This window comes from Sturnira hondurensis, unplaced genomic scaffold, assembly GCF_014824575.4.
Source record: "Sturnira hondurensis isolate 20B ecotype Veracruz unplaced genomic scaffold, ASM1482457v3 Scaffold0010128, whole genome shotgun sequence".
NCBI lineage: Eukaryota > Metazoa > Chordata > Mammalia > Chiroptera > Phyllostomidae > Sturnira > Sturnira hondurensis.
The window spans coordinates 764997-777583 of NW_028082759.1; the positions used below are offsets into that span (position 1 = coordinate 764997).

Consider the following 12587-nt stretch of genomic DNA (forward strand, 5'->3'; position numbering starts at 1 on the left):
GATCCATTCGTTGTTTAATAGCATACCATTCAGTCTCCATGCTTTTGGGTGTTTTGGTTTTCTTCCTGTGGGGTTGGTTTCCAATTTCAGTCCCTTGTGATCAGAGAAAATGCTTGGTATGATTTCTATTTTCCTGAAATTGTTGAGACTTGTTTTGTGTCCTATCATGTGATCTATCTATGAAAATGTTCCACGTGCACTTGAAAAGAATGTGTATTTAGCTTCTTTGGGATGGAGGCTTCTATATATATCAATTAGGTCCATTTCATCTAGAGTGTTGTTTAATGCTGCAATATCTTTGTTGCTATTTTGCTTGGAAGATCTGTCCATTTTTGACAGTGGGTGTTAAAATCCCCTACTATAATTGTGTTGCTGTCCGTATCTTTCTTGAGGTCCTCTAGGATTTTCTTTATATATTTGGGTGCTCCTATGTTGGGTGCATATATATTTATGATGTTAGTGTCTTCTTGGCGGATTCTTCCCTTGAGTATTATGAAGTGACCTTTTGGGTCTCTCTTTATGGCCCTTTTTTTGAAGTCTATTTTGTCTGATATGAGAATTGCTACCCTGGCTTTTTTTTTTTCTTGTCCATTTGCTTGGAACATTTGTTTCCATCCTTTCACTTTCAGTCTGTGATGGTCTTTTGACCTGAGGTGGGTCTCTCTCTTGTAGGCAGCATATGTGTGGGTCATGCTTTCTTAACCATTCAGCTATTCTATGTCTTTTAATTGGTGCAAAAATATGGAACACTTCAGGAATTTGCAGGTCATCCTTGCACAGGGGCCATGCTAATCTTCTCTGTATCATTCCAATTTTAATATATGTGCTGCCAAAGTGAGCACCAGTTCAAAAAAAATTAATTAATCTATAAAGGAGCTTTTATTGGAACCTGCTTTGTGCCAGTATTTGAAGACCAGTAGCATGATTTCAGAGCTCGCTCTCTTAACTATAATATTTATTGCTTTCCATGATGTATGCATGTCTCTCTAAATCATATGTGAGTGCTTGTTAGGAAGATTAGGGAATTTTACTCATTTCTATATGCTTACATGCTGCACAATGTTACCTGGTTCATAGAAAACAACCTGAAATGTCTCATTGAACTGAAGGGAGATTTTGCTTTTTGTCCACCATTCAGTTTATTGCATTAAATAATTCAGGCACGAAATTCAATATTTGATCTTAACTTTCTAGTTGATTCTTAAACCTACTTCATGCAAACAGAAAATTCCAATTCATTTTTCCCTTCAGTTATGTTCACTCAACTTCTAGAAATATCATATCTGATAATTTAGTCAACTTGGATAAAGAAATCTTTGTAATTATGAGATACTTCTGAATATTTTGCATCTCACAGTAGAAAACATAATTTCCTTGACACTAACTTACAAGACTCTGGCAAGGATCAAAAGAGATCATTTATGGAAATTTTCATTGGAAGTTTTCAATAATATACATTGCAAGACATTGTGTTACCATTAACTTAAAAAATAATAACTAATCACTGAGAAGGTAATAAAATTTTTAAAAATATTTTTGCACTAGGTTAATATTGCTTAATGATGATTTGTTGAAACTTAAGCATGTGGGTTTCTCTCTTATGGAAAACAGTGTTCTGTTAGTAATCCTTAGTATTTGCTATACGTTAGGCAATACAAAACTCCTCTTTTTTTTCTACCTATTCTTTATTGGTCCTCCAGTACATAATTAATTTATGAGAGTTTTAACTGAACTGAAAAAAAATAACCTAGTAGATGCTCCAACCAGCATGAAATCAGAACTAAAGTGTAACATCCTTTTTGGTCTCAGTTGCCTTTTCTTCTTTATCTGTGCTTATTTCCCGTGGGATCAACCCCTCACTGCCATGGTCTCTTCATTTCCATAGTTCGGCTTTTCTCTGCTGATGTAGAACTCCACTGCGTCACGTGATGTGGTAGAGGAACCGTGCTGTTTGGTCGATCTGCTTGTGAGTCAGGCTTAGGGATTGCCTGACTGTCAGGTGTGTTCTGTGACTTCCACTGCCTTTTCTTCTCAGGCTTTAACAATTATCAAGGATAATCAACCTAGAAACTAATTTTAGATGCCGAACGAATAATGATTGATTCTCTAGACAATTTCTTGTTATAAGTGATTTGTGGAATAAGTTTATGTCCCATAATAATAGCCAAGAAAATTAACCTCCGACAGATATCAATTCTTACACATTCTGTAAAATTGTCAATGTAGGGATTTCAGTGCGGTCTTGTCAAGTGCATGCCAGAGTGTGGGCTTCGCTGTTTGCAGTATGTTCTATAGCCCTTTTCTCAACCATTCTCTTGCTGCTTCAGATAGTATTTTAAAGTAAAAGCATCAAGTTTCATTTCCCAGTAATGAGTGAGAGCATATGATTCTTGAGGAAAAGGGGATGAGCAGTTAGTAAGGGTAAAGGGAGTCAAATATATGGTGACAGAAGATGGTGTGACTTTCTGTGATAAACACATAATTTATTCTACAGATGACGTTTCATAAAATTGTACATTTGAAACCTATACAATTTTATTCACCAACAGTGCCCTAATAGATTTAATTAAAACATTTTAAAAGATGAAATAAAAGCAACCAACACTAGGGAAACCATATTTCTTGAGCTTTTCTTTCCCGCCCTTCTCTGCCGCTCAACCCTATCTTTCTCATCTCCCCTCCCAATAGATGACTATGACTGTATACACCCAGCTTCCACATGTCCACTCCTTTAGTAAAATAAGCATGAGTTTCACACTGAAATAATAGAAACAACATGCTTACCCATTTATGCAATTCTTTTTTTAAAGTTTATTTATTTATCTTTAGAAGGGAAGGGAAGGAGAGAGGGAGAGAAATATCAATGTATGGTTGCCTCTCATGAGTCCCCTGCTGGGAATTGGCCTGCAACCCAGGCATTTGCCCTGACTGGGAATCGAACCATGATCCTTTAGTTTGCAGGCCCATGCTCAATCCACTGAGCTACACCAGCCAGGGCCCATTTTTTACAATTCTTGTATGCAAAATGACTTCTTTAGAAATAGTTTGTTCTACACAAAGACATAGATTAAATGCTTTTAAATTAATCATTTTTAAAAAATTTATTTGAACCGACAAAAAAAATCACCCACTTTTTTTACTTCCTAATCTACCACCTCTGGCAACCAACCAGCAATCTGTTCTCTGTGTCTAGAAACTTATATATCTTTGTATCTATATAAGTATAGATATAGATGAAATAGATAGATGTACATTGCACAAACAAAAGGCATCATGTGGTATTTGTCTTTCTCTGACTTATTTCACCTAGCATAATGCCATTAAGGGTTATCGGTATTGTCACAAATAGCAAGATTTCATTCTTTTGTATGGCTGAGTAACATTGTATATATACCACATTTTCTTTATTCATCCACTGATGAACACTGAGGTTGTTTTCATATCTTGGCTATTGTAAATAACACTGCAACGAACATGAGGGTGCATGTATCTTCTCCAGTTAGTGTTTTTATTTTCTTTTGGATAAATACCCACAAGTGGACCTGCTAGATTACATGTAGTTCTTCTTTCTTTAAATTATTTTATTGTTGTTCAATCACACTTGTCTGCATTTTTCCTTTACCACTCCCCCCCACGCCAGCCAAATCCACCTCCCTCCCTTGCTTCCACCCTCCCCCTTGGTTTTGTCCATGTGTAGTTCTATTTTAAAGTTTCTGAAGAACTGCCATACTATTTTACATAATGTCTGCACCAATTTATGTTCCCACCTGCAGCGCACAAGAGTTCCCTTTTCTTGCCTTTTTGATAATAGTAAAACAGGAATGAGGTAATATCTCATCGTGGGATTTTTTTTGCATTTCTCAGATGATTGATGATGTACAATATCTTTTCATGTACATGTTGGCCAGCTGTATGTCTTCTTTGGAAAAATGTCTATTTAGATCTTCTGCCCATCTTCTATGGAGTTTCCATAGAGTACTTTGGAGTATAATGTGTTGTGAACAGTGGCCCTTTATTAGATACATGATTTGCACATATTTCCTGTTCATTTTCTATTCAGTTGTATGAGTTCTTTATATATTTTGTATATTAGCCCTTTATTTGACACATGATTTGCACATATTTTCTTCCATTTAGTAGGTTGCCTTTTCATTTTCTTGGAGGTTTCCCTTGCTGTGAGTTATTGTTTATTCCAGGTGATGGCAGTACAGGACCTATGCTCCAGCTACAAAAATAAAGGGACAAAAGCCAAGTACTTAACCTCCTTCCACACAAGAAATAAATAGTCCCTACTTTCCAGATATTGCACATACACATACATTTCACAGTCATGCTGTAGGAGGGTGCAGCCAGAGGGCCCTCAAAGGAAGGATTTGTAATGGGGTCCAGAACTCAGGGTGTCCAGGAAATACTAAAAACATGGGATGTCCTCACCCCCACCAGTCTGAGCTGAGGGGTGGGATACATGGAGCAGGGCCATTGAGTTGTTTTGCATAGCAACAGCTTTGCAGATAACCTCTGGCACAGTCATTTAACATATCTATAATCTTTAACTGGTTTCATAGATAGGTTAAATAGCCATGGCCAGGCTTTGAGCCAGGGAGAAGGGAGTGACTTCCACCCAATCTGTAACTGGGAGGCAATTCCCCCATCCCACTTACAGTGCCTGCATGAGAGTTTGAAGATGATTGGCTCCACGCTATGGGGCCACACCTGCCCAGACTCACTATGGCAGCCCAGTAAAGCTGGAAGGATACGGGAATGCTGGCCAGTGTAGCCGCTTGTGGGAGGAGTTAGAAATGGGGCTGTAGAGGAAGATGGGCATGGGGATGTAAACCCAGACACCAGAATGGGGACTCCCGCAGCCATGTGAGAGAGAATCACCATGTTGCTTTAGCAAAGAGAGCCATGTGCTTTGGCCAGAGTCAGGACCCCTGCAGCCATGAGAAGAATCACCATGGGGCTTTAGCAGAGAACCACTGTTCCTTTAGCAGAGAATCATCATGGAACATTCTATTTCTTTTCCTGAGATATGGTACCTCAGATTGGGCAAAGGGGGAAAAGAAGGACTATGTGTGTTTGTGGGTGTTTTAAGGGACTTTGGGATTTTGATGAAGACATTAAGTCATTACTCTTAAGTCTGTATAACTTGAATAAATAATTCCTTTCCTCTTCACCAATCTCTAACATGGAGAGCTATAATTCTCAGGTGAAGGGAAAGGTGAACCTAGTACAGGGGGACCTCAGGAAAAGGGGGGTCAACTAAGTAACATTGTGGGACCCCCTTCACTGGCGACCAATCAGGGAAACTCATGGGAGACTACATGTGCAGTAGCTTTAAACTAATACAACTACTTGTACATGCTCAGTTAAAGCCTGCCAAACCCAGCCGGGAAGGATCCTCCCTACAAGAATAGAGTCCCTCCAGCCCACGAGGTCAATCTCTGCTGGGAGTTGGCCTGCTCCCATGTTCTCAGCTATAAACTCTGGGTGTTCAGTTAAATTCTTTGTCCTGATCACCAAGAACCTGGTTACCTGTGCCCACCTGTGACAATACTAAACATGACTATAGAGAAACAGATAATGATTAAACTAACAGTGTATTTTAATCTTTTTTTAAAGATTTTATTTATTTGTCTGTAGAGGGGAAGGGAAGGAGAGAGGAAGAGAAATATCAATGTGTGGTTGCTTCTCATGTGTCCCCTGCTGGGAACTGGCCTGCAACCCAGGCATGTGCCCTGACTGGGAATCGAACCGAGATCCTTTGGTTCACAGGCCCACGGTCAATCCACTGAGCTACACCAGCCAGGGTAGTATATTTTAATCTTAATAAATAAGTTATGTGTGTGTGTTTTTGTTCAAGTTATCATCCATTTCTAGTTTATGACATGTTTTAGCATAAGATTCAACTCATATGACTTAAGCTAATAGAAATATTGATACTCCACTCAAAAAGCATTTGAAAGTGCACCTGGATAAAAATAATAAACGGTATGTTGAGGGATAGGTGAGACCTCAAAAAAGCTGTTTAGTTCAAATTTGTCATATAAGGCAGATGGCAGCAGAGGTATGTTCTGGCAATGACAGATTTCAAATGAAAAACATTACCTCAAGCCTTAAGAATGTCAGGTGGAATTGCAACTGATAGGATGCTGAAGAAGGAATGAATGGTAGAAAAGATGTGTAAAATTAAAAAGAAGTTGACTCATAATCACTGTAGAAAATAAATTCATTGAAGTGTTTCCTAATTGCTGACCAGGAAGTATATTCTGACTACTTCTCCAACCGATGCGGCAGGAGCCCTGTTGTAGTTCCTGGTAAATGCATGTACAGCAATGATTATATTTACACAGTAGGAAAAGAAAAGTTATTATTTGTTGATATTGACTACTATAATTGGATTTTTTCTATGCTGTAAAAATTCTAGATTCTCTAGGTTGGCTTTAGAGTATTTGTTCTTTTTCTACATAAGTGAAATGCTGGAAGGTGTAGGAGACCATTCTGAGTGGTGTGGCCCCAGTCCCCAGTGGCAAACATTTACTGCAAAGTAACTTCCTCAAATCCATGCTAAACCTTCCAAGGATGAGGGTAACCAGTTCAACCACTTTGCCCTTTTCATTTGCAACTATCCCTCTTCTGTGATGTGATTAGAGGCCCTGGATCCTTTGTTTTCTGTAAAAGGTAACCACCTAAATCAATCTATGCATAGTAAATGAGGACCATCGTGTAATGTGCCAAGAAACCCAATAAAGGTCAGTCACAGCAAGGAATTTGGTTTTTGCTCCCCTTGAGAGAAAAGCCACGCTGTCCCTTTTCCTCCACAGGACTCGGTAGTCCCTGTGAATGTCTCATTTCATCCATAATGACTCGGACACTGGGCCAGTGTCTACATCAGGAAGGGCCTATTATAATTGCTGAGTTTTAATCATTAGCCCTTTTATACATAGTTTTATTAATTCCATTCAGCTTTCATCATTCTGAATGTGTAATTGAAATGGCCCAAGACTCAGAGACATTCAGTAACATGCCCAGAACCATAGAGCTTCTTAGTACTAAGAAGACTTGAAAATGAAACTCAAGATCGTTTTTCTTTTGCATGACGCTATTAATCTTGTTTGATTGGGATCAAACAAATAAACAAAACCTTTCCTTTGCTATGTACAGATTCTACTCTCAAATGAAGTTTATGTATAGATGAGGAAGAACATGCCCAGTCACTGCTAACTTCACTATCAGGAATGTTTGCATTCTTTAATTCTTGAATGGCAGACATTTCACTTAAAGGGGCAGAGCTCCTCTTTCCAGTTGTCTCTATCCTGGCCCTTTTACCATTAAAATACAGATTGGGCAAAGCAGGTTTATGGTTTTAAGTACACAAAATGCAGAGTTTATTCTTGGGTTACTATTTATCAATTGTTGTGTTATTTTCCACGCAAGCAGTTGTGACCCAACTTTTTTTCCACCCTGTTTGGTTGCTTCTGCTCTGAAGATACCTGTCTTCTTTTTCAGCACCTTATCTTTAGCATTATGCAACCTTACTTCACATAAAGACACATTTTTTTCAAATTTAATTTTCAAAATAGGGCATGTTTTCTATATGAATTAATAACTTAAGTAAGGGGTAATGTAACAAGCTCAAGAATAAGCTGTATTTTATATGATTTCCCTACAGAATTTTAAATAACTGTTATGCATGTGATATATTGCATATATAATATATAATATTTACATTTCAAGATGTTTTCTGAGCTAAAGTTTTCAATTGTGTCATAACAAAACAATGCAATTAGTAGAGCAAGAAAAGTTTTGATAGTCCATGTTTAAGATGGTCATTGAATCAGACAATGGGAAGAGTAAACTCTGTGAAAAAAGAATATAAATGTGCAATGACAACAACAATAAAAACCTGGTAATGTAGAATAAGATGATAATAATTAACCCAATGTTAACATAGCATACAATTATTTGCTTCTTGACTGTTAAGAATTATAGAAGCACTCTTAGGAAACTTCAGTGATTGTGTATTTATCCAGTGTCACTAACTTTTCATTAGCTTTTGGAATATACATGTGTGCTATGTCCTATAACTAGGTGATGAAAAATAAGCATCAGTACTTAGATATGTAGCTTAAAGAAACAGCTCCCATTTTACCCTACTGAAGTCCTGTGAATTGAACCTGTTGTTGCACCCCCCCACCCCCACCCCTGTTCCAGCCACATGCACACAAATTGAGAATTATACACTTTATAGTTAGCTTGCTAAAAAGATTAGAGCAAAGCCATATGGCTGGAAAAATTGTTTAATGATTTAGATATCAGGCCATACTCACTGTATTATGGGTTTGAAAATTTTTCCTAATTGGATGTATTACATGTTTTCTATGCTAATTCTAGCAATAGAAGAGGATTTTTGGTAAAGTAGAAAACATTACAAATGATTACATTTAGTGATATGAAATAATTTGCTTATTTTATCAAGGAAAACATTCAGCACAGAAAGCTATCTTACAAGTAGTTGATGGCTGGAACTCAAGTACCTTGTAATCCTAGATTGGAATGCTATATAATCATATGTCGACTACTCTGCTTCTAAGCATATGAAGTATATAGAAAGGCAATAAAAAAAGTTTGGCATAAAATAAAAGAAGACTATTTAGGGAAAAATGTCAAATGCAAAAACAAAAATTCTTTGCAAACCTTTTAAACATTCTTTACATTCTATTTATTTAACCTTTATAGAGAAGGCAATGAGATCTAATTGACCCCAGGTCTGGGAACCAGAAGACCTAAGCTGATTGCCCACTGCTGTCCCATAGCTGAGTGTAGCAAGGTCTCTATGCATACTCATTTCCCAGATACAGGACCACCCCTATTGCAGACCATATTTGCTTACTTAATACCAGCTCAAGCTTAGCTTCTCAGAGGGTTCAAACTAATGGAATAACCAAGGACTTTCTGGATTTCAGAAATTTTTCTCATGATATTCCAATAACAACATTGTCAAACGTGGAGCTGGTTATAAAACTAATTAACTAAGCATGGATAACATACAAGTTGCATTGTTATTTTCATAACACACATAATTTATTAACTGTTATACAGTTACTATACTGTTATACACATAATTAACTGTTATACAGTTAATAAATTATGTGTGTAAAAAATGAAGTCTGAGTGAATATGTTGATCATTTGGTGATAATATGCTTTATTAGGATGTTTTCTAATTATATAAATTATTTGCTCTGTCATAAATTATCATTTCTTTTATTTATTTATCTTTAGAGGGGAAGGGAAGGAGATAGGAAGAGAAACATCAATGTATGGTTGCTTCTTGTGCATCCCCTGCTGGGAACTGGCCCCTGCTGGGACCTGGCCTGCAACCCAGGCATGTGCCCTGACTGGGAATTAAACTGCAATCGTCTGGTTCGAAGGCTCGTGCTCAATCCACTGAGCTACACCAGCCAGGGCTAAATTATCATTTCTTTTAAATATTATCATTTCCTTAGTATCTAAACACAGGTAGAAAAAGCCTATTTCTATAGTTTCTTGTGTAAGGAAATATTACCATGTTCTTAGTACCTAAACACTTACAGGAAACATCCTATTACATAGTTTACTGGGTAAGGTTAGTATATAAATTGAGAGCACAGAAACTTAACTGACAAAAGAAAAGCCAATGTGTCAGAAATTATTATGATGTGGGTGGTCTCCCTCTGATCACCCAGCTATGCTGGGTATGTTCAGAAGCACTTCCCTGAAACCAAAATCGAATGACATGAAGTCCAGTGTTCACTACAGGGAAATGTTTAGGGTAGATCCATAATTAAGGTCAATCCCACCGAACAAGGGACTAACTAAATGTTTACCTGTGGTAACTGCTTCTTTAGGTGTATAGTTTATTCCTCTCTACTCCTCTCCAAAGACTCTTAAAGTAGCCATAGAAGCAGACCTACGCGAAGTAAACATGGAATGAACTGCGGAGTCTAAGAGTGAACTGGAAAGCAGTTTGTCCTCTGAAATAATAGCAGATAGCTGTGGACACCAGAAGAAGCATTGTCATTGACCTTCAAGTGAGAACGGATACTCCTGTATAAAAATTGCTTACGGGATTTTCCAGCAAGTTAGTTTTACAACTATGGCACATTCTACTGAGTGTTGATGTAGTCTATATGCAGTTTGGATAGCTCCTTCCCTCCAAACAAAAACAAAAACAAAAACCTTTAATGGGGAACAGAGAAGCCACTTACATGCCAAATCGGCTTAGAAATATACACATATACATAAAATTACAATAATTCCCATAATAAAAGAACAGTGAATGTTTTTCTCCTCAGTTTAATTTGTGCTGCTTAAATAATAATAGTAATAAACATCTACACAGGGAATGAGCTCCCCTTCACGCAAATATTTGTTTTTTAATCTCTCAGAAAACTCTTCTGGAAGCTGCTTCTCAGGAGGTAGATTTTGCACAAATAGACACACACACACACAAATGATGGGCAAATGCAACAAGAATTTTTTCTCCCCACTTATTTAATGTTGATGAATATTCTCAGTAAGTTGGCAGTTAATGCTACAAGGTTAAAGACCCTAAATTGCCAACATTAAAAAAAATGAACTGAACTTTTGATGGAGAGAGCCACAATACCCCAGGTTCTGTCACTTTGCCACCTACATAACATAATCCCCGAGCCCTGCAGACAATTTAATAGGACTTGACTTGCTCTGCTCTCTCTTCCCAATCCCACTGAGACCAGGGTTCCATCTCGTCAAGCCTTGTATCACTTTCATACAGCACTCTTCTACTGCCTGTATCTTGAACTTGACTCTTGTTCTCTGGGGATCTGAGTGCAACTGCAAGAAGTCATTTCACTGTCACCTTTAACCACCATCCGGAAGATGGAACTGCATACATCAGTCTATGATGGGGTTGAGTTTTCACCTGTCCAAGCACAGGGCATTTAAAAAATACTCACTTTCGATTTTTTGTGTGTTGACTGGCACCCAGTTCCAGCAGCTGGGGATCACGGCCTGGGACGTATTCTTGAAGTGATCTAGGGATTTTTTTTAACCACTAGACATTCACGTGCATCAAGTAGTAAAGTAAAATTAAGAAACGTGGGGTAAAACTGAATCCTTTTGTAGTTGTTCTTGTACAAATCATCTTAAATCTTCCTATTTTCATTTCAGTTCTCTTCCTGTCATTCTGTAATTGGAATTTTGTGATACTTAAAGTATTTGAGCCCCATCTTTATAATTTATAATAATATTAGCTACTACTTATTGAGCGCTTTACACTATACACTGGGCACTGTTCTTACTGTTTTATATGTAATGACTGATTTAATTCTCACAACTATCTTGCAAAGAAAGCTTTATTTTTATTCCCATTTTACATTAAAGAAACAACAACCGGCCCTGGCTGGTGTAGCTCAGTGGATTGAGCATGGGCTGCGAAACAGAGGGTCTCTGGTTGGATTCCCAGTCAGGGCATGTGCCTGGGTTGCAGGCAAAGTCCCTGGTGGGGGCCACGTGAGGGGCAACCACACATTGATGTTTCTCTTCCTATTTTTCTCCCTCTCTTCCCCTCTCTCTAAAAACAAATACGTAAAATCTTTAAGAGAAAACAATGACCCATCTGCCTATATTGATATTCTAATATTGGTGCACTGCCGTCTTTTCCAGGATTTGCGTAGTGTAAAGAAATGTGTTTTAACTGAGAAAAGGAGAAAGATATAATCTCACAATGACAGGCATAGGTTTAGCTGCTTAAATAGGTCAACTCTGCTTCATGGAAAGGATAGTCTGACAATCCAGTTAGTCTGTAGAACCACTGGAATCAGTATCTAACCCACAACTGACATTTTACTGAATATATGTATATTTGAAAACCATGTATACCTGTGTGGCACCCTCATTTTCTATCTAATCTCCGAAGTACTGCTTTGCCAGAAGGGAGTTACTTACAACAATGAGGTTGACACAGATTGCAGAAGAATGTCGTTTTAGCTGCCCTTTTCTGTGAGGCAGAAGAATTTCTATGGAGAATCTATACAGAAAAGGCAGACCTATTCCTGCATTAACTGGTGGTCTTTTTTACACAATAGAATCACATTCAGGACAGGACCATTATGAAGACTTGGAACTTGTAAGAAGAATGAGAAAAATGTAAAAGTACCTTGATTCTTCATGCAGAGTCCCCTCTAGGAGAATGCTCAAGTTTTCCTTCTGGAAATGAGATATTTCCTACAAAGGAATACCTTAAGGGATGTTGAAATAAATAGGAGAAGACCAACGTGTTTTAAGTGTTGCTGTCTGTTTATTCGATTTTATTTATTGAAAAGGCTTTGTTTCTATATTTTATAAAATTAGGACAGTTAAAACTTGATTTATATCTTCAATTATTGAGTTTGTAGAGATTGTGTTTTTAATAAGATACATAAAAGCATTTGCTATAATTAACCTTTTGGGAGACAAAGAAAATAACAAAAATCATACTCACATTTTTTCAAAGAAGATAGAAATCAGCCAATTAAAGAAACATGATAACAATTTCACATATTGTGTTTTCTTTTTTTCTTAATT

The 12587-nt window shown here is 37.4% G+C and overlaps 1 non-coding gene across 1 annotated transcript; it reads right to left on the bottom strand.

Annotated features, from left to right (window-relative positions):
- Window positions 1-735: 735 nt before the first annotated feature.
- Window positions 736-842, bottom strand: LOC118995633 (U6 spliceosomal RNA). The gene has a single exon (XR_005068328.1). It is a non-coding gene; the product is annotated as a U6 spliceosomal RNA (small nuclear RNA).
- Between the last annotated feature and the right edge of the window lie 11745 nt (window positions 843-12587).